The sequence below is a fragment of the Danio rerio genome, chromosome 18, assembly GCF_049306965.1.
Source record: "Danio rerio strain Tuebingen ecotype United States chromosome 18, GRCz12tu, whole genome shotgun sequence".
Classification (NCBI taxonomy): domain Eukaryota; kingdom Metazoa; phylum Chordata; class Actinopteri; order Cypriniformes; family Danionidae; genus Danio; species Danio rerio.
In genome coordinates this window covers 6,948,788-6,972,500 of record NC_133193.1, presented here as the reverse complement: position 1 = coordinate 6,972,500, position 23,713 = coordinate 6,948,788, and the positions used below count along the sequence as shown (strand labels likewise).

The 23,713-nt window shown below is 35.2% G+C and overlaps 1 protein-coding gene across 2 annotated transcripts in view; it reads right to left on the bottom strand.

Annotated features, from left to right (window-relative positions):
- Positions 1-1,524, bottom strand: part of zdhhc7 (zDHHC palmitoyltransferase 7) — a 26,787-nt gene extending 25,263 nt beyond the window's left edge. The window contains exon 1 of one of the 2 annotated variants that reach the window (XR_012393645.1): positions 1,368-1,524. The gene's annotated coding sequence lies outside the window, so the exon portion shown is untranslated. 2 annotated transcript variants of the gene reach the window in all.
- Positions 1,525-23,713: the final 22,189 nt, after the last annotated feature.

Sequence of the window (23,713 nt, the reverse complement as noted above, 5' to 3'; positions counted from 1 at the left end):
ACTCCCCGCAGAAACGCCAACTGGCTCAGACGGGACTCAAACCAGCGACCTTCTTGCTGTTAGGCTAACCATTCCAATTTAATAGTCAAAAATGAAATTCAAAGGCTTCAAAGAGCTTCAAAGGGTTAAAAACCTCCTAATGTTTGTGTACCATTCCATATACACAAGTCACATGAGGGTGAGTAAAATATGATGGTAATTTTCCTTCATATTTTATACTACATCATTAAGCTTTTCATGTCAAATTTATGTGAAAAATATTCTTAAGAGTTTAATTTAGAAGTCTAAAAGCTGATTCATAAACCTTAGTTTCAGTTTCTTCCTGTGACAGATACTATCATATTTCTCAAATAAGCTACAACAACAAATACATGAAAGAATGAATAAAAGCCTGCACTGATATCAAAACATTTGAATAAAAATAAAAATACACTGCCACAACGCTTTTCTTACTTCGAATTTTTCTCTTGTTTCTAGTCCAAATATTGAAATATTTTTAAATCAAGAAGCATTTTTAGACAAGCAAAAGGTATTGTCTTGTTTTCAGAAATAATAGTCAAAGTGAGTTTTTCCTTTAAGCAAGTAAAATATTCTTGTCAAAGCAAAAAAAAAAAACAAGATCATTTTACTTGTTTTGAATGAAAAACTCACTTAATTTTGTCAGAGTATATCTTAAAAACAGACAATATGTTTTGCTTATCTTGAAAAAGCTTCTTGATTTAAGAATATTTTGATATTTTGACTAGAAACAACACAAAAACTCTACAAAAAGGCATTTTGTGGTGTTTTAAGAAATAATATGTTTTTCTTTGATAAAAGCTAAATATTCTTGTCTTTTTTTGTTTGTTTTAAAGAAAACTCACCTATTTTGGCATATTATAGCTTAAAACAAGACAATATGTTTTACTCGTCTAGAAAATGCTTCTTGATTTAAGATTTTTTGGATATCTGGACTAGAAACAAGACAAAAGCTCTAGCATTTTTGTAGTGTAGCTCATGAGGAAATGCAATTTGATTTCAAACATTAATTTCGAGAAGCTGACCATAGTAAACAGACACAAATTGAGTTTGTTGTTATTTTGTAAACCATCCAAAAGCACTGATGTTCTCGTTTATCTCTTTCTCAATCTAATCTTCCGTCACACCCTGAGTATCTAACACAGCATTTAGTTAAAAAATCTCCAGCATGACTTTAATACAACCCATTTATCAGTTATTAAATATTGAATTATTGTAACAGTCTAATGACAAATCAGTACAACACAGATTGGTGTTGTCAGAACGGACTGATACATAAATCGCAGCCATACAAACACCACCATGATTCACTTTCTTTATCGACACACTGAGCTCGTGCTTTCGCTTACCGCCTCCGAAATGAGATTTGATCCTCCAGCTGCGATTCTCAGATGGGCGAGGGCCAAATGTAAATCTATCATTTCATTTCTGGGGCTTTTTGAAGGCTTTCATGGGTGAGAAATAAAGATGAGGGTCACACACACTTCCGGGGTCCAAAGCGATCATTATTTCTGCTGCTTCTGCTGTGTGCTGAGTGACGGGCCCGTGTGCACGCCGCCGCGCCTCTGACCCCTGTAGGCCGACAGCAGAACTGCAGTGGGAGTTCATGGCTTTAATGATGAGATCCTCCAGGGCTTCTCACTGTCGGTCTCGACGGAAAATATGGGATTATTATTGTTTTACAAGAGAGATCTCAAAGGGGATCTATGAAGACAGAGAGGAAGCGAAATTAATATAATTTAAGACTTGTCGCTTTAAATCAAGTATAGGAAAAAAGAGACATTTTCAGCTGTACTCAATTCTCTGGATAGGGGTTAATTAATGAATGACATGTTAATTATTACTTCAGGTCATGTGATGCAGAGCATATTAGTCCAGCATTTAAACAGTTTCAGAGCTTGAAATTATGTTTGAATACCAATGTTTTGGAAATGATAAATAAAAATATATTTTATTATGTTATGTATATGATATATAATGATTAGTTCTGTAGTTCTTGTTAATGTCAAAATATTTTCAAGAAAAAATAATAAATAAAACTTATTTATGGAACTTGTATGTTCTGTCTGGTTCTTGAATCTGACCAGCCTTGCCAGTAACAGCACTCGTCCAGCCTGTTTACCCTTGTGTATTACTCCGCCCACATACAGCGACAAGCACAGGACACTCTACAGCAGTGGTCACCAAACTTGTTCCTGGAAGGCCGGTGTCCTGCAGATTTTAGCTCCAACCCTAATCAAACACACCTGAACAAGCTAATCAAGGCCTTACTAGGTATACTGTACTTGAAACATCCAGGCAGGTGTGTTGAGGCAAGTTGGAGCTAAACCCTGCAGGGACACCGACCCTCCAGGACCAGGATTGGTGACCCCTGCTCTACAGTTTGTCAAATATTGCAGCTGTTTGACACATAATGTACTTTTGAGGCCTTTTTTAGTCAAGAATATAGTTGTTTAGATTGCAACTATGTAGTTTATTAATACGCATAGTGCCTATTTTTAATATTTATCATTTTGGAGCAACAGATTCAGTGCTAGCAGCATGCTAGATCAGCCTCGCCTCGCAATGATATCCAGCCGCAGAACAAAGAAAGTGATGGTTGGCGTTCCGCCACAAGACAGCGACAGAGATCGCATATCAAGTCCTTAGAGGAGAAAAAACAGCATTTCCTCAGCGCAAGTTTCAAACTACAGCTGAACAAATCATTATAAATCAGGTAAGAGACATTCTAAGTTGATATCTCCCTTTCGTATTTTGTAGTGCTGCATTTATACCATAAACACTGGTAGTGTTTGCTTTGCTTTGGGTTTATCAGGGTTAATTATTGTGGACTTTTAATTTTCAGCCAGGCAGCCCAAGGGCTTCAGCTGAACTGTCTTCCCATTACAAAATTGTCACGTTTAAGATTTGATTTAATCAGCTATCTTCACTTCCTCTTAGATATACAATATGAAGTGGGTCTCAGATCTGACAAGAAGCACTGCGTTAAATTCCATTTTCCCCCACCATGTGTTTAAAATATTAATCCATTCATTCATTTTCTTGTCGGCTTAGTCCCTTTATTAATCCGGGGTCACCACAGGGGAATGAACCACCTACTTGTCCAGCATATTTTTACGCAGCGGATGCCCTTCCAGCCGCAACCCATCTCTGGGTTAAAAGTGTTTCAAATATGACAGTTTATTTGATATACTTTCAATAGATGTTCTGCGCTGTAAAAACAAGCTTGTGAAATTGAAAAAATAGTCACATTAAGCTTTTAATGGAAGTTTATCATTAGCTTTAAAACTCTTGCTGTGCATAGAGCCCATTGAATAGAGAATTATTAGGAAATCTCTGTAGACTGATGGCATTTCATGCTGTTCAGCCTAGTTATCTTAAAGTGTGAGCAAAATCACCTGTTTTGTCATCGGTGTCGGTGATGGAGCAACGGCTTCTGCTGTTGTGACGTCAGCTGCAGTGAATGAATGGCGGAAGAAAGTAGTTCCTCATACAAAAGAGGTTTTGAGACTCTCTATTTGATTTTCTTTTTCATATGCACGATTATACTATCGAACTGCTGTATAATTGCAATATCACACTCGTAACAGTGTGATATGGCTGTATATCATCACTGGTGGGACACTAAAGGACGTCACACCAGATGTGCCGCTCATCGTTGCGACACGGCGCGTACATGGCAGTTGAATTAAACTAATTAGATCTGTGGCACAGCAGAAATATGAACAGTGTCCTGAGTCGTGGCTGGGTGCTGCGGACAGCCTCTGACTTGCAACGCTGGCGTGTATCCTGATAGAAACCAATGTTTAGAATTCTGAAATGCGTGGCACTGCGCATGTGCCTGCAGCCTTGAGCCAACGCACGCCTCCCACCAGTGCTGATATACAGCCATATTGCACTGCTACGAGTATGATATTGCTTTTATATTTATATAATGAAAACATTATTCATTTGAAGTCTTTATCACATTATTTAATGTCAAATTGTTTATTTTATTGATTTTAATTATTGATCAATCATGTCCAGTGATTATCTTATTGATTTAAACTACAAAGAAATTGTAAAAAAGAAATGAAAATTCTACAATAATATTAGTATTTCACATAATATTTTAGTCATGGCTGTACTTCATCGTAATTCAACGGAATATAAATTATGTATTTATATTATATTATATTATATTTTATTATATTATATTATATTAGGGAACACTATGGCGCAGTAGGTAGAGCTGTCACCTCACAGCAAGAAGGTCGCTGGTTCGAGCCTCGGCTGGATCAGTTGGCGTTTCTGTGTGGAGTTTGCATGTTCTCCCTGAGTTCCTGTGGGCTTCCTCCGGGTGCTCCAGTTTCACCCACAGTCCAAAGACATGCGGTGATGGTGAATTGGGTAAGGTAAAATTGTCCATAGTGTATGATTGTGAATGAGTGTGTATGGATGTTTCCCAGAGATGGGTTGCAGCCAAAAGGTCATCCGCTGAGTAAAACGTGCTGGATAAGTTGGCGATTCATTCCATTGTGGCGACCCCAGATTAATAAAGGGACTAAGCTGAAAAGAAGATGAATGAATATTATATTATATTATATTATATTATATTATATTATATTATATTATATTATATTATATTATATTATATTATATTATATTATATTATATTATGGTGGTGCAGTGGGTAGCACAATCGCCTCACAGCAAGAAGGTCGCTGGTTCGAGCCCTAGCTGGACACAGTTGGCATGTGTGGAGTTGCATGTTCTTCTATGTGTATGAGAGTGTGTACGGTTGTTTCCCATTGATGGGTTGCAGCTGGAAGGGCATACACTGCATAAAACATATGCTGGATAAGTTGGCGGTTCATTCCCCTGTGGCAATCCCTGATAAATTAAGGGTATAAAATAAGCAGAAGGAAAATGAATAAAATATAGACAATAATAATTCAACGAGCAATAAAGAGATAAGGCCTCTGTTTGTGATGCCATAATTGACCACTGGGTGGCGCTACAAACCTCCATCTTTTTTTACCTTCACCTTTGGTTCACCTTTTTACGAAACTTGTGTAATTTTCAATACACATTCCCAGTTGTTTCATTGTATTATAAATGCCAAAATACCTTATACTACAAGTTTTATAAAGTGCAAATATGCAAATGAGATTCTTTTTTTAATTTGCACATACTCCTAGTGAAAAAATCTGAAGTTAGGTTTGGGACTCTTTCTTTCTTTCTTTCTTGACTCATTACAGGGATTTTTTTAAGAGGTGATTTTGGGAGACTTTATTTAATCACTTCATAATTCATAAAATAATATAATATAAAATAAATAAATAATAAAGAATAAAATAAAAATAAAACAAAACAAAATTTAAGTAAATAAAACAATAAAAATAAATAAATATACATAAAAAATAATTAAATAAAATAAAACAAAAGGAAAAAAGAAATAAAACCAAAAAAATTCAATAAAATAAAACAATAAAACTAAATAAAAATAAATAAATAAAAATAATAAAATTAAATAAAAATTATAATAAATAAATAAAATAAAACAAAATACAAATAATAAAATGAAGTAAAATAAAACAAAATAAAATCAAACAAAATAAATAAATAAAATTAAACAAAATAAAAATAATAAAGAATTAAATAAAACTAAATAAAAAATAATAAAAAATAAAATAAAACTAAAATAAAATAATATACAAAACTAAATAAATAAAAATAATAAAATAAAGTAAAACTAACTAAATAAATAAATAAATAAAATTAAATAAAAAGTCCCAATTGTTGTAAACTTTAATTTTTTTATATAATCTAGCAAATTGTGTATAGAAATAAACCTCTGTAGAAACCTTTAGAATATAGATGCATTTGGTGTATATAAAGATCTGTCAAAGTGGAGATTTAGAATATATAAGAAACAACCATTCAAATATGCAGTGTAATAGAAATCAACAGACACATATTAATAGAAGAAACTATTAAAATTGTATTTTTGTTGTTTTCTTGGCATTACGCAAGGAAGAAACACTTTAAAAAGAGCTAAAATATTCAGAATTGACAGGTGCGTGAAAATCAGTGTTTTGCCTCGCTTTAATGCTTCATCAGGTTTCCTTTAAAAGCATTTCCTGGTAAACACCTCCACACTGTGAGGCCCAACAGTGATCCTCAATTCCAGCCGTCTGCCCGACAAATAAATAAATAAATAAATAAACAAATAAAAATAAACAGGCACGCACTAGCAGAAGCCTAAAGCAGATTAAAGGCTGAAGCTTGGAGCCGGAGCTTCTCTCCATTTCCCAGACTGCATCTCTTCTCACCAATGAGCAGCAGCTGAGCTTAACTCAACATGATCCACAGTGCATTTCAGATCAGAGAAAAGCTCATCCAGCACACACACACACACACACACACACACACACACCACACAAACACACCACATGTGAAAACATCTCATCATATCATCACGCTATATTAGCAAAATCACTCTCATATTTACATGTTGTGTTTATTAGGGCCATATACATAACATGAATGTTATAAAAACCTGAACAGAGGTTACTCATCAGTCTAAAACAATTATAAATGAATTATAAAATATTTGTTAAGATAAATGTTAGGTTCTAATTTTTATTAATGTCAAGATAAATAACAAAACAAAATAAAGAAATAAATAAAATATTAAATAACTACTTATCTATGGTGGTTGTATTCATTTTATAACCTATAATTTATACAGAATTTAAAAAATGTATAATTATAATTAATTTATATATTTTAAAATTATTGAGTTTGTAATTATGTACATATATTTTAATTAATTTCTTTTTTATTATTTATAATATTAATATCAACATAATATGAATTATATATAATTCACATTAATATATAGATTAATTTTAATTTTAGTAGCATTTTGCAATAATATTAGTATTTGACGATAGTATTGCCATAGAAATGCCAACTGACTGAGCCGGGACTCGAACCAGTGATCTTCTTGCTAACCACTGAACCACTGTGTATTATATTATATTATATTATATTATATTATATTATATTATATTATATTATATTATATTATATTATATTATATTATATTACTTTAAATATTATTTTATATTATATTATAGTTTAAGTTTAATTGGCTACAATAATATTAAAATAATTTTAAATTTAAATATAAATTACAATTTTAATAAATTATCAAACAAAAATAAAATAAAATAAAAATATACATATAAATAAATAATAAAAATAAACAATAAAAATACAAAAAATAAAATAAAATATAGAATTAAATAAATAATAATAAAATAATGAAATAAAATATAAGTAAATAAATAAAATAAAAATATATATATAAATACATAAATAAGTAATAAAAAATTTAATATAAAATAAAATGTCAATAAAAAAAATAAATATAAATAAATAAGTAAATAAAAAATTTAATATGAAATAAAATATAAATAAATAAGCAAACAAATATTAAAATACAAATATAAAATATAAATATATAAAAGAATAAATAAATAAATAAATACTGATATACTTAAATACTTACTTACTTACTTACTTACTTACTTTATCCATTGATCCTAATACATCTAAACCTAATACTACTGAAGGCTATTCAAAGCTTTATTTCCTGAAACAAACATACAAGCAAACTATTCATTTCTCGGATGTGACCAAATGTCATTTTCCAATTAAAAAGATTAAATTACGTTGCAATTATGTTAAACTCTTGTGAAGTGTAAAATTAAGGCCAGCCCTTTTTGTTTTCTGCCTCTTGTAGTATAGTGAAGTGCATTGAGGTGCAAATGATTCTGTCATCCGGCCAGACTGAGAGCAGCTCATAATGACTCAGATACACACCACAAAACATCTTTGACTAAACCTGAATTATTAAACATCCCACTAATGCCACGAACCCCACTGCAATGGAAAAAAAAAACAAGACTTCATAAGAACGACTCAGTGCAAATTATTTTTTTAAAAGCTTTTATAAATCCAAACTCAAACGAGAGCCAAAGTTAATTCGCTGCGCAAGAAATGGGAAAGCACAAGGTTTCATATTCAGCATTTCATTTAATGCCATGAGAGGCCTGTCATTTTTACTGTGAATAATCTGAGTGACAGATCTTGAGTAATGTGACGCTTACATCATACTTTGCCTCTGAATTAATATTTCAGGTTTTGTTATGGTCTTTCAGACTGCTAGTTTGTTTGCAGTTATGTAAACTGATTTGCTATTTTATTTATTATTTATTTCGCAGTCATGTGTGGTTTACTTTTCTTATTATCGACGGTGTGTTTCAAAGCAATAATTAATGGTGGCGCAGTGTGTAGCACTGTCACCTCACAGCAAGAAGGTCGCTGGTTCAAGCCATGGCTGGGTCAGTTGGCATAGGAGTTTGTATGTTCTCCCTGTGTTCATGTGGGTTTCCTTCGGGTGCTCCGGTTTCCCCCAAGAGTCCAAAGACATGCGTAAGCTATGTCCGACATGGGTAATCTAAATTGTCTGTAGTGTTTGTGTGTATGTCCTGGTCCTCCAGGTTGGAAGTTGAGTGTTGAGATAACAACCCACCTCATAAAAAATTACCAAACGCCAACATGGTGCAGCTACAGTATACAGCTGAAGTCAGAATTATTAGCCTCCCTGACTTATTAGCGCCCCTGTTTATTTTTTCCCCAATTTCTGTTTAATGGAGGGAAGATTGTTTCAGCACATTTCTAAGCATAATAGTTTCCTCTGCAGATTATCGAGAAAAAAATAGCTTAAAGGGTCTAATAATTTTGTCCCAAAAATGGGTTTTAAAAAATTAAAAACTGCTTTTATTCCAGCCGAAATAAACCAAATAAGACTTTCTCCAGAAGAAAAAACATTATCAGACGTACTGTGAAAATTTCCTTGCTCTGTTAAACATCATTTGGGAAATATTTAAAAAAGAAAAAAAAAATCAAAAGGGGGCTTTAATTCTGACTTCAACTGTATATCAACTTCAATATGGGGCTTTAATTCTGACTTCAACTGTATATCAACTTCAATATAAACAGCCCTGGGAGCAGTTAGTATTAAGCTTCTAAAGTTATGAAGGTTTTAAACAGAAGTTGCTGATACTTTTATTTCAGTATGTTGATGTACTTCTAACTAAAACTGATTATTGGGTTGGGGGTGGAGCTTTCTTTTGCGCAGCATTTCCTGTTTTTTCCCTACTATGGAAGTCAAGGGTTTTCAGTTTCTTCAATATTCAACATACACTATTTGACAAAAGTCTTGTCGTCAATCCCAGTTGTAAGATCTATTATGCAAAAATCACTTATATAACAGGTTTAAACAGAGTTTTGGGGTAGCAGTGTGTAATAAATCTAGCCTAATATTTAAAAAAAACATTATTTCTATTTGTTACAATGTCTGCAAAACACTTTGATTGACATTCTATCTCTGGACGTGTCATCAGAGAGAGAAAGCTCCGCCCATTAGTAATGATTTTCCCCTCATTACTATAAACAGCCCTAAGGGAGAAGCAGCCGCGTGCCATTAGTTTTGTATCTGCCACTTTGCCGACACACTGGCATTTGTAGCTCCGCCCTCTTCTGAAAAGAGCACAATCTCATTTGAATTTAAAGTGCAATTAGGATCAAAGCCTGAAAAAGGCAGTATCAAAGAGTTATAAAGGATTATTTGTGTGTTATTTTGAGCTAAAACTTCACACACTCACACTACACTCTACATCTTGTAAAAAGAGGCATAATAGGTCCCCTTTAACTGTAATAATTGATGTGGTCATGACCTTTGTGGAGAAAAAGCATGCATTGATGAATCTTGCATAATAAAGCACATTTTAATTTCCCGCTGACTCAGAGCCTATCAAACCTTTTAGATGTGTTACTAAGTATAGGCCACGCTTGAAATCTTTTGTCATGTGACTGGATTGATGTGAGATAAAACCACATCCGTGCGCTGTAAGAGGAGCAGTGGATGTATGGAGGAGGGTTTCACTCTCACCTCAAGTTCTCAGCTCTCTGCGGGTGAAGATGAGATCGGATTAGTGCTAAAACTGGCGCTGGCAGATGTTTCGTCTCCATCCAGATGATCCCTTTCACTGGAGAGAAATTGTGGCTCATAATGCAAACGCATGATAAATTAAAAGAGAGATTTTGTCAGAAATTGTGTAAAGGGAGTTTACAGTTGAATTATTAGCCCTCCTGAATATTTTCTCCCCAATTTCTGTTTCAAGAGTTCACACTTAGCTGATGATTGATAATAAAGCTTGTTTGGCGTGCTGTCCCGGGAGAGAGCCCTGAGCTTATAAGATCCTCGAGCCCTGGGCTCCCTCACGTTGCATGGCGAAAGGGGAGTTTGAGCTCAGGTAGATCTCGATGACTCCCCCTCATGCTTATTGTAGCTAAGTGTCAGATATGGATGCTGAGAAGAGGTGTACTCAGAGCTTGGCCAAAATATTTTGGATTAATTGTTTAGGGTGCTTGTTTTTGAACTGTGGGAGGAAACCGGAGGACCCGGGGAAAACCCAAATCAAACAAAACAAATCAAAAGTGATGAAGAAGAGTATTGATCACTTGAATATGGTGCTTATAAAACAAAAAACCTAAATTGCAAACACTGCACAATGAACTACAAGGAACCACTAGGAGGGAAGGAAAACAAATATCTCACCCTAACTTTTCAACATTCTGAGCTCATTCTGAAAACGTAACCTTATATACATTTCTGGAGATCGCGAATTATGTAGCCAGAGGAACGTATGGTTACATTTTGTCTACGGGGCGGTATAATGTGTTCCTGTTCATGCTACCAGCTGCCTGCTTAAATCCGGCCTTTCCACTGTTACCAGGTTTAGGGAAGGCAGTGGGCGCTGGTTAATCGGTGCTTTTGAAAACACTATTGGTTGGGTTTAGGGAAGGAGTAGGGTGGGTCAGTCGATTGGTCTGTTAGTCAGTCAGTCAAAAAAAAGTACCTCCTGGGACGTATTTGGTGCCCTCGAGAAATGTATGTTGACCTTATTCTAAAATGCGGAAGTGCGCCTGTTTTCGCAATTGTCTTAGAACTTCCGATTCAGTCGCCTATGGAAGAAATGACTAGGAAAAATAAACGGCAGAAATGGCCAAACTACTTGCTCAACAAACAAATGTTTGCATGACTACACAGACCAAGTAGCATAATATAATAAGAAAATATTAAATTGCAACATCAAGCAGCGTAACGAGCAGTTGTTAACGTCAGAAAATGAATGGAAGTGAATGTGACCGGAAGTCGCGAGACAAAAAGATTCAAATGGCAGCGCCCACTCGACAGCTGAGAATAAGGTGAATAGGGGTACGTTTTCGGAATGAGCCTGGATTGTAATTTTTCTTCATATTTCCTGAGTATTAATAGTAGTGGAGGGCACAATAGTTTTAATGAAACCTTATGAGTCTCATCATAAGGTTTGCACTAGTATAGTGAGCAGTGGTTATGCCAGGTCAGATGTTGCGTGTTGGACTGTGCCAGGAACTACAGGCTCTGTGAATCTCTGGAGTGCGGCATCAATAATTTAATGAAGAAGACAAGCACTCCTTTTACCGCTTTTTTCGTCTGGCGGCTGCTGTGCTGTTTCATTTTTTCCCTTATATCCTGCTGATAAAACACTCATTTCTTTTTAATGCACTCTCAAAAACTCCACAAAGGAGCTCTAAACATTCACTGCAGCCAATGCGGATGTCTAAATAAAAAACAAGAAACAGAAGATTCACGTTTAGAATCACTGCACATGGAAATGATTCTGTGTTTTTGTTGCAAAACCTGCAGTATAAACATCTGAAAATGCTGCATAATGTATTACATTTTAAAACATTTGATCACATATTGCATATTTTGAATTAAAGCAAAATCAGTTGGTTACATTATTACAGTGCGACTATTTTTTTCATAATTGTTTTTTGAGTAATTGTTACGATCACCAGCGATCTAGCCTATGCAGATCGCTCAAGAACTTCACATCTGCCAACACATGAACTAAAACTACCATGATGCTGTGCCGCCAATCAGCACCCGCTACAGCTGACACTCACGCATACACACACACACACATACAGCTGAAACTCATATTCAATGATTTCATGGACTATAAAGACAACTTTCGTTTTCACACACTGCTGAGTCTTGTTCGCATGTAACATCACCAAGCGGTATTCTAGTCTAGCCATGCCGTGCCTATTGAGTCTTGCCTTGTTTGATTGTTCATGATGTATACTGCCTACACCGACCTCTTTGGTTGGAGCTAAACCCTGCAGGGACACCGGCTCTTCAGGACAGAGATCCCTGCTCAACTCTGTTGTCGCCTCGACCATTTGTTACAGTAATATTAATTAATAACATGTACTTACTATATTGATAGGGTTAGCATGTGGGTTAGATATAGGGTTAGTTGCTTGTACATATACAAAATTAATTGTAATGACTATAGTTAGCACATAGAACTTGTGTAACAAGGACACCTTACAATAAAGTGTTAAATTTTAAAATATAAACATTTTTAAAAATTCATATGCATGTATTTATTTTAAATATATACAACTTTAATATTTTAAGTTGAAATCTAACACAGTTAGCTTCAATGCTTGATTTTGTGTTCATTTATTAGTATTTTTAAGTGTATTAAAATCGACCAAGGCTCATTCTGAAAAGGTATCGCTAAATACATTTCTGGAAAGTGCTGAATACGTCCCAGTTTTTTTTTTTTTTTGCAGTTTTTGTTTTTGCGATTCCACCAGAGGACAATGTGGATGCCAGACTGACTATCTGACCAACCAATCGACTGACTCACCCTCCTCCTTCCATAATCCCAACCAATAGTGTTTTCAAAAGCACTGATCGATACGTCCACCCAACTGTTTGTTCTGTTTTAAAAAGCAATCCAAAAAAGAGCCCTCATGGCAGCTTAAAACAAAGATTTTCAGATATACAACATTCTCACTCTGTTATTTACCTGTTTATTTTATTTTTTGGCTTCTGTTTTTGTCTGAACCACTTTTGGAACCGTTCTTCACCAGACTCGAACCCCGTCATCGTGGTCAACTCCTCTCTGCATCTCAAGTCCACAGACACACATGGCGAGCCACTGGGCAAACTGGTAACAGTAGCAAAGCCGTAGATGTGAAGGTAAGCTGTCAGCTGTTTGCGTGAAAAAGAACAGCGTCATATCGCCTCGCAGCATTCATTTTAAAGACGAAATGCAGCCATGCGTACTTCTGGCTACATATTTCGCGATCTTATATTAATATGTTGAGGGTTTGAAATTATCTCTGGTTTGTGTTCTGAAATTGATTGATTGATTGATTGATTGATTGATTGATTGATTGATTGATTGATTGATTGATTGATTGGACAATCAATTTTGTGAATAGTAACTCCTGCTATATGGCTTTTTACCCTGTGATCTTTGGACTTCACTTAAAACATTTATTTTAGGAAACATAATACTATATATACCCTTTTGGAATCCTGTTCCGAATCCACCAATGTACATGGCTAGCCACCAAGCAAACTGGTAGCATCGGGAAAGCCGTAGATATGTGCAGTCAGTAGTTAGCATGAAAAGGAACAGCATCATATCGCCTCATAGCACTCGTTTTATTGACAAAATGCAGCCATACGTACTTCTGGGTACATAACTCACAATCTCCAGAAATGTATATAGGGCTACGTTTTCAGAATGAGCCTATCTTGATAAAAATCATATTCCGATTTTGGTTTACCCTAAAATATTGTAGTTCACCAAAGAAAGTAAAAATCCTACACTGTTATCTTTCTTCTGTGGAAAACAAAGGAATATATACTGAAGAATGTTGTATTAAATGTACATACTACATATAGAGTGGGCAAAGTAAATATTCAACACCTCAAGTAATATTTCTAAAGGAGCTGTTGACATGGAATCGAATCAGATTTTGGTAAAAACCCAAACAGTACAAACAAAAACAAAATAAAACAAAAAAAAATCTGATGAATGAATTGTGTAATAACAATGACATGACACATGGAGAAAGTGCTGAACTACTGAAACGTATTTAATACTTCATATAAAAGCAATTCGTAATTTTTTGATTTAGTGGTTAATTCATATCAATTAGTACCATCTAACTCGTAAAATTTAGTACAATTGGCTTATCACCCAACGATGGTTGTTTTTAGGGTTGGGGTTGGGTATCACACCTCCTTTTTAGGGCCCCGTTTACACTAATGCGTTTTAGTTTAAAAAAGCATAAGTTTTGCTACGGTTACGCCATCCGTCCACACCAAGCCGGAGTTTTCGAGCGCTGAAAACGGCACGTTTTGAATACGCTGGAGAGGCCGTTTTTATTCTAAAACGTTGCTGCTCCATCTTAGTGTGGATGGGGGAAAATGGAGACATGAGAAAACGGAGGCGGGGCTGCTGACATTCGCCTCTCTGATAGGGGCTTTTCCTCAATATTAAGTAGCCTAAACACAGTTCAGTCCTGCATCCTCTCCTTGTAAGTTCAGACTTCGCAAGTTCGATATTGCAAACAGACTCCCGAACATGTCGGTAAATCTTCAAAGGGAACAGTTTACTTTATAACCGTATTCACTTCATATAATAATAATATTATATAATAATATAATAATTATATAATAATAAAATGAAAACATGATATAAGGAACTGCTATTTTCATTTTGATATTAACAACTTAACCGACAGCAGAACTTTTAAGGCGTTGTGCTGCATATATGACCGTCATCTTCACTGTATGCATACTTATACCAAAACGGAGCCTATAACAATACTGCCTCCTCTTCAATTATTTTCAGTGAAAATACAAAGCACACCCTCTCTTTTGCTGAATTTCAGTGATAATAATTAATAATGGCCATTATAACACTATAACGTACAATAAGTTTATACATTATAGGAAATAAAGGCAAGCAATCAGTCAATATGCAGAATGTACGTGGTTCCGTTAATTATTAACTTATCTTTGCGCTCAGCCAAAACACGTTACCTGAGAACAAGTAATAGATTCAAAACACCAAACTCAGGGAGTATGTCGTTAGATAAAGACAACAAGATGAATGAAATATCACGTTTAACAAATATTGTGAGATTAGATCCAGCGGGAGATCCTTGATGAACACTCCGACTAGCACAGCTCTCATCTGGCTAGATATGCTGCAGCGCATGCCAGAGTGTGTGTGGTCATGTGATGTGCGTTTTCAGTGTTTTGGTGTAGACGGAGAGCTGTTCAGAAACGCTGGGTGAAGCGATAGTGTGGACGCCGGTTTAAAACTAAAACGCACTAGTGTAAACAGGGCCTAAAATCGTACACTTTAGTACGGCTGAACTCTGGAATTACCCACTAAACTGGCAAAACGTAAAATACTTACATTTCTCGTTAGATCAGACTGGTGGTTCAGGTGCGAGTTTTTCACAGACTGCAACAGAGTGTCAAAATCTGGATGGTTCTGTAGTTCTCGTCTTTCAAATCTGAGCTTTATTTTGTATTTTTATTGGATTTGAGTCAGGTGATTGGTTGGGCCATTCTACAGCTTTATTTTCTTTCTCTGAAAGCATTTGAGAGTTTCCTTGGCTGTGTTTTGGATCATTGTCTTGCTGAAATGTCCACCCTGGTTTCATCTTCATCATCCTGATAATGTAGATGTTGAACTGCTGAAATTGATTTACAATGAGGAAGGGCTGAGGGTTGCTGAAGAAAGAGATTTCAGCTGCTGTCTGAGCTTTCACTGCCTTTCTACACCTCCCTTTCTTCATGTGTTCAATACATTTTTTCCTGTGTCATTTTATTTTATTACACATAACTTCATTTCTTTTTTGCAACTTTATGTTTATTTTGAACATTCAATTGAGTACAATCATACGGCATTTCAAGGTACATTGGTATCTCAGTATGTGAACTTAGGTGGTATAAAAATTATGTGCATTATTGTCAGGTGTATTTACTACACAGTAGTACTCAGATTTTGTAAATTATCAAGTGAAAAACAGCATAGAGAGAGGAAAAATAAAATAAATAAATAAAAAATAGATAAATAAATAAATAATAATAATAATAGGAAAAAGATAAAATAAAAATACAATAATCAAAAATAAATGAAAATTAAAACACTATTTACATCCAGGGTTAGAACACATGTCATAATATATTTCCTTCAAGAGTAATCTCAAGTGGCCATTTTCATTATACATATGGGGACACATTATAATATGAATAAGTGTAGTCATATACATGTGCATGCATTAGCATATATTTATCTATCAGAGCATCATCTTCTATTCATTTATAGCAATAAAGTCAGGTCTTCTAACTAAAATATATTCAACCCATTTCCTCCATTTTCTCAGGAATATATCTTTCTTTAAGTTGACAACGAAGGTGATTCTTTCCATTGTGTAAATCTCAATAGTTGCGTCTATCCAATTACTAAGGGTTGGTCGCTCTTGTTGTAGCCATTTGCGTGTGATTGCTTTTTTGCTGGCAGCCATGAGAGCACGCATAAGGTATTTATTGTCTGCCGTTACCATATCTGGATCCACACAGCCAAAATATAACAATTTACTTTCTAGAGGTATATCTTTTTCAAATATATATTCAAGAGCCTCTTGTATTTCTTTCCAGTATTCTTGAATATACATACATTCCCAAAAGATATGATAATGGTTTGCTTTATTGCATCCGCAGTTACGCCAGCATTTTGGAGACTTATTTGTATATTTAGCTGTTAGTGCTGGTGTTTTGAAATATCTAATAATGTTTTTCCAACAGTTTTCTTTCCAGTTTAATGAGCTTGTTGATTTCCATTGAAATTCCCATATATTTGTCCACTCTTCATCAGTGAATGTTGTTCCACTTTCTGTCTCCCATTTTTCTTTTATATAATTTGTGGATTGTGTTTTCATACTTCTCAGACTCTTGTATATCAGAGAGACTATTTTGTACTTTATACCTGATGTGTGAGCTTTTTTAATTATATCTATCAGTGGATTCTGATTGTCTTCAAGTTTTCCTTTTATTTTCTGATCATAATAGTTTCGCACTTGGAGGTACCTATAAAAATCTTGATTTTCAAGTAGAAAATTGTCCTTTAATTGTTGAAAGCTTAAAATTTCTCCCTTTTTAATGATGGTACTGAAGGAAGTGATTCCCTTGTTTGCCCATAATTTGAATCTGTTATCCAATCTGTTTGGTGTGAAATCAGAATCATAAGCGATCCATTTTAGAACTGTACAGTATTTTAGCAGGTTAAATTCTTTCATCACTGATGTCCAGACATTTAAAGTAAGTTTTGTCCATGGGTCTTCTATTTGTTCTGTATATTTTTGTAATTTTTCATCTATTAATATGGCTTGAACAGGCGTATTTCTAAATGTTAGGTTTTCTATATCTTTCCATGGGGCATGATAGTGTGGGTCACACCAGTTTACTATAGTCCTGATTTGTGCTGCTATATAATAGTCTTTTAGAGAGGGGAGAGCCCATCCTCCTTTATCTTTCGGCAGCTGCAGTGTTTTAAAGCGTACTCTCGGCTTTTTTCCCTGCCAAATGAAGCGCGAAAGCATTTTATCCCATTCTATAAATTGTTTCTCTGGTATTTCTACAGGTAGACACTGAAATAAATATAAAAATTTTGGTACAATGTTCATCTTAATTGTTTCGATCCTCGAACTAAAGCTAAAAAAGGGGATTAGGTTCCATCTGGTCAAATCTTCTCTAGTTTTAGCAGTTATAGGGTCGAAGTTCATTTTTTGGATTTTTTCTGTGTTTTTTGTTAGATGGATACCTAAATATTTGAAAGATTTTGTATGCCATTTTAATGAGTATACATTTTTAATATTTGTAGGGGGATTATAATTATAAGTAATTATTTCAGTTTTTTCTATGTTTAATTTATATCCAGAGATAGGGCCAGAGTTTTGGAGCTGTTCCATGAGATAGGGTAGTGAAGTGGTTGGATTTCTTAAATAAATCAATACATCATCTGCGTAGCAGGCAATCTTGTGTTCCACTCCTTTAATATTGATACCTTGAATTGTTTTATTCTGTCTTATGCTTTGTACTAGGGGTTCCAAATAAAGTGCAAACAATTGAGGGGACCACGGGCATCCCTGTCTGGTGCCTCTTTCCAATGTGAATGAGTTTGAGAGGTGGCCGTTGATCTTTATTTTTGCAGTTGGTGTATCATAAAGTGCTTGTATACTTTTGATTATAGTTTCGTGGAAGCCAAATTTGTGTAAGACTTTGTAAAGATATGTCCAGCTGACAGAATCGAAAGCTTTTTCAGCGTCTAAACTTAAAATCATTGCTGTTATCTTATTTCTCCTGATATGGTTCATAACATGTAAAGTGCGTCTAATATTATCATTAGTTTGACGCTGTCGGATGAATCCAGATTGGTCTTGGTTTATCAGATTGGGCATGAGGTCTTCCATTCTTCTGGCCATAATTGATGTATATAATCTATAATCAACATTTAACACAGATAGAGGTCTGTATGATCCGCACTGTAACTTGTCTTTGTCCTCTTTTGGAATGATAGATATTATTGCTTCTTTCCATGATGGTGGAACAGTCGCATTTTTTAGGGTCCAATTAAAGGACCGGGCCAAGATGGGTATTATCTCTTTTTGGAATGCCCTATACCACTCCCCAGTAAATCCATCTGGTCCTGGAGATTTGTTACATTTAAGCTTAGTAATGGCCTTTTTTACTTCGGTTTCTGTTATTTCTGCTGTCAATAATTTGTTTTGTTCATCAGTTAGTGTTGGTAGTTCCAATTTACACATAACTTCATTTCTAAATTAATTATTATTATTGTTATTTATTTAATTTTATTTTATTTTTGCATATATGGATTTCTTTGGCTGTTGGCAACATCTGCGGAAAATTTCAAGAAATCGGTTTTCAGAGAAAATGGTGACGTGTTGAAAACTTATTTCCCCCACTATATCAAGGGCTTTTTTTCCAGCAAACATTCTTCCAAATATCTTGCTTGGGTCTCACCAAAGAAAGAAATTCCACATGAGTGTGAGCAAACGGAGAGGAAATGTTTATTTTTGAGTGAACGACCCCTTTAAGTGTTCATCCCTTTTGAAAAGCCTGCCACGAAGAAGCCATCTGACATGATGTGTGATGTCAGAAGAAGAGTGAGGTAAAGGCTGCTTCCATTAAAAGGCGCATTAGTGAGCATTATAGTGTTAATCCAGGGGCCCTTAGTAACCTGGTAATCTGGATTACAGCATGTGCAGATCAGCCTGCAGTTTGGGCTGGTGACCCTTCAGCCAAAGACCAACTTTATACTGCATTAGTGCTCCTGGCAGTTTTTTCTCTGCCATTTCAGTGTCTGATCCTGTGTGCATCTGCTGGAGGAAACATTCACCGGCGAATGTCTTCCTCTCTGCTGTGTTTCTCATTAATATGTAAGCTTCTGCAAATGTTTAAGTGCCCCGAGGGGCTGGTAAACACACTTCTTGTCCTTCTTTGGCTCTGCATAGTGAAATGGCATCCTTTGCTTAGTTCATTTACTGGCCGTTCTTTATAAGGATGCTGCAATTCAGATCAATGTACTTTCTAAAAATTATTTTTTACTATTTGTTTTATTAAAGAAGATATTTTAAAGACCAAACACTTTTGGTTCCCATTGATTTCCTTTTGTAAATAATTTAACAAAACTAATAGATTTGGTTTGTCCAAATGTTGAAAATTCTAATATAGTCAAATAGATTTAGCTCCCATTTATTTCTATTGTGGCGGTTCATTCCTCTGTGGCGACCCCTGATAAATAAGGGACTGAACTGAAGGAAAAAAAAGGAATGCATTTATTTCTATTGTATTTTCTAATCTGTTCTGTTCTGTTCTGTTCTGTTTTGTTTTGTTTTATTGTGTTCTGTTCAGTTCTGTTCTATTCTGTTCTGTTGTATTGTTCTGTTTTGTTCTGTTACGTTCTGTTTTGTTCTATTGTGTTCTGTTCTGTTCTGTTCTAATCTGTTTTGTTCTGTTTTGTTCTATTGTGTTCTGTTCGGTTCTGTTCTAATTTGTTTTGTTCTGTTCTGTTCTGTTCTATTGTGTTCTGTTCAGTTCTGTTCTAATCTGTTTTGTTTTGTTCTGTTCAAATCTGTTTTGTTCTGTTCAGTTCTGTTCTAATCTGTTTTGTTCTGTTCTGTTCTGTTCTGTTCTAATCTGTTTTGTTCTGTTCGGTTCTGTTCTAATCTGTTCTGTTTTGTTCTGTTCAGTTCTGTTCTAATCAGTTTTTTTCTGTTCAGTTCTGTTCTAATCTGTTTTGTTCTGTTCTGTTCTATTGTGTTCTGTTCGGTTCTGTTCTAATCTGTTCTGTTCAGTTCTGTTCTAATCTATTTTGTTCTGTTCTGTTCTAATCTGTTCTGTTGTGTTCTGTTTTGTTCTGTTCTATTGTGTTCTGTTCAGTTCTGTTCTAATCTGTTTTGTTCTGTTCTGTTTTGTTCTATTGTGTTCTGTTCGGTTCTAATCTAATCTGTTTTGTTCTTTTCTGTTGTGTTCTGTTCAGTTCAGTTCTGTTCTAATCTGTTTTGTTCTGTTCTGTTCTGTTCTGTTCTGTTCTGTTCTAGTCTAATCTTTTCTGTTGTGTTGTGTTTTGTTTTGTTCTTTTCTGTTCTATTGTGTTCTGTTCAGTTCTGTTCTAATCTGTTTTGTTTTGTTCTGTTCTGTTATATTTTGTTCTGTTCAGTTCTGTTCTGTTGTGTTCTGTTCAGTTCTGTTCTAATCTGTTTTGTTTTGTTCTGTTCTGTTCTGTTCTGTTCAGTTCTGTTCTAATCTATTTTGTTCTGTTCAGTTCTGTTCTAATCTGTTTTGTTCTGTTCAGTTCTGTTCTAACCTGTTTTGTTTTGTTCTGTTCTGTTCTGTTCTATTGTGTTCTGTTCAGTTCTGTTCTAATCTGTTCTGTTCAGTTCTGTTCTAATCTATTTTGTTCTGTTCTGTTCTAATCTGTTCTGTTGTGTTCTGTTTTGTTCTGTTCTATTGTGTTCTGTTCAGTTCTGTTCTAATCTGTTTTGTTCTGTTCTGTTTTGTTCTATTGTGTTCTGTTCGGTTCTAATCTAATCTGTTTTGTTCTGTTGTGTTCTGTTCAGTTCAGTTCTGTTCTAATCTGTTTTGTTCTGTTCTGTTCTGTTCTAATCTTTTCTGTTGTGTTGTGTTCTGTTTTGTTCTGTTCTGTTCTATTGTGTTCTGTTCAGTTCTGTTCTAATCTGTTCTGTTCAGTTCTGTTCTAATCTGTTTTGTTCTATTGTGTTCTGTTCTAATCTTTTCTGTTGTGTTGTGTTCTGTTTTGTTTTGTTCTGTTCTGTTCTATTGTGTTCTGTTCAGTTCTGTTCTAATCTGTTTTGTTTTGTTCTGTTCTAATCTGTTCTGTTGTGCTCTATTGTGTTCTGTTCAGTTCTGTTCTAATCTGTTCAGTTGTGTTGTGTTTTATTCTGTTGTTTTTTTCTGTTTTGTTATTCTGTTCTGTTTTGTTGTTCTGTTCTATTCTGTTCTGTTCGTTTAGGCTCCAATTGATTCTATTGTATTTTTAGTGCATATTTAAAAAATGTTGATGACTAAACATTTATTTATTTTCCTTCGGCTTAGTCCCTTATTTGTCAGAGGTTGCTGCAGCGGAATGAACCGCCAAATATTCCAGCATATGTTTTACATAGCGGATGCCCTTCCAGCCGTAAACCAGTACTTAGGAAACCCCCATACACTTTCACATTCACACACACTATGGCCAGTTTAGTTTATTCAATTTACCTATAGCGCATGTCATTGGACTGTGGGGGAAACCGGAGCACCCAGAAAAAACCCACGCCAACACGGGGAGAACATGCAAACTCCACACAGAAATGCCAACTGAGCCAGCTGGGACTCAAACAGTGACCTTCTTGCTGTAAGGTGATAGTACTATTCACTGAGCCACTGTGTTGCCCACATGACATTAGCAACTGATAATCTAAGTAACTGTATACAAATGTACATAATTAATTACATAAATAAGCTAATGCAACTTGTTCAAAACAAAAAGAATCTGCTTTTATAATGTGCACAAGTGACTAGATGAAAATTTCAAAACATTTCATTTTGGATCTGAGAAATGAGCCAAAGCGACTGAGGACTAGAAGCAATACTAACCTTAATGTTTATGGCAGGAAAGCAGCTGAAGGCTTGTGGACTCATTTGCCCTCTCAGGACTAAGAGCGCCCTGCCTGCAGGGTGTATTTCAGGTCAGCTCTCCGTCCAATGAGAAGAGCCATTTAACATCCAGCAACATTTCCCTGAACACAATTTGCCCATGCAGTACCTCCGGGAGATCAAATCAACTCATAGCAGAAATGAATATGGAATTTGTGAAGATAAACACATGAAAACAACAATAAAGCCGCCCGCAGCAGATGATTGTGATTATGCTTTAAACAGATGGCATGAAACGAGGTGCCTTAAAATGAAATACTCTATATTTGACCCCTAAAGAGAAATGTGTATTGGAGTGTTTTTGTGTATAGGCACAATTTCAAAATAAAAAAATATATATACAGTTGAAACCAGAAGTTTACATACACTCTAAAAAAGGAACATCTGATGTTAAATCATATTAAACGGTTACTATTTTAGGTCCGTTAGGATTACCTAAATGATTTATATTTGCTAAATGCCAGAATAATGAGAATTTTTTATTCATTTCTAGATATTAATTTCCTTGGTATTTTTTTTTAGCTTTGTTTATAACTGTATAACTTAGGTCAAGTGTTTTGGGTATCCTTCCACAAGCTTCTCACAATAGTTTACAGGAATTTTGGCCCTTTTCTTCCTGACAGAATTAATGTAACTGAGTCAGATTTGTTGGCTGTCTTGCTCGCACAAGCTTTTTCATCTCTGCCCACAAACTTTCTATAGGATTGAGATCAGGGCTTTGTGATGGCCACTTCCTTAAAGCACATTTTAACTAATTTGGCAGTATGCTTAGGGTCATGGTCTGTTTGGAAGACCCATTTGTGGCCAAGTTTTAATTTCCTAGCTGATGTCTTAATATGTTGCTTCAGTATTTTCTCAGATATCTTGGTGGATTGACGATGCTCTCCACACACAGTTTTATATATTTTTCCCAGCACAGCAGTTCTTGTATTAAAATGTATGATATATTTATATACTATTTTTAATACAATTTTGTCATTTATTACAAACAGTCAGATATATAAACTGTACCTTTAAACGACACAAGCATTTATAGCAAATAAACAAATAGAAATATCAACCTGGGCTCATTGTGGAAACGTAGCCCCGCGGACGTTTCTGCGAGCCGCGAGATACGTCCCAGGAGGTACGTATTCGAGCGTTTTTTGTTTTCGCGGATCCGCGAGAGGCCGCTGTGCGCGATTTTTCGCGTCTCGGGCACCTCTCGGGAACGCGCCGTTCGCGCCCGCGCTTTGCTCGCGCGAAAAGCCGCCGGATCGGCCGACCCAGCCGCCCTCCTCTTCCTTCTTCTCCTCCTCCTTCCCTAAACCCAAGCGACAATTTGCAGAAGCCGTCCAGAAAAAAAAAAAAAGCAAAAGCCCTCGTCTTCGATTTCGACCGCGTTTTCGGATCTCGCCGCGTTCTCGCCCTTATTTTTCGGATTCTGTTTTTCATCTTACCTGATTTCTGTAACCGCTGTTCCCTGGA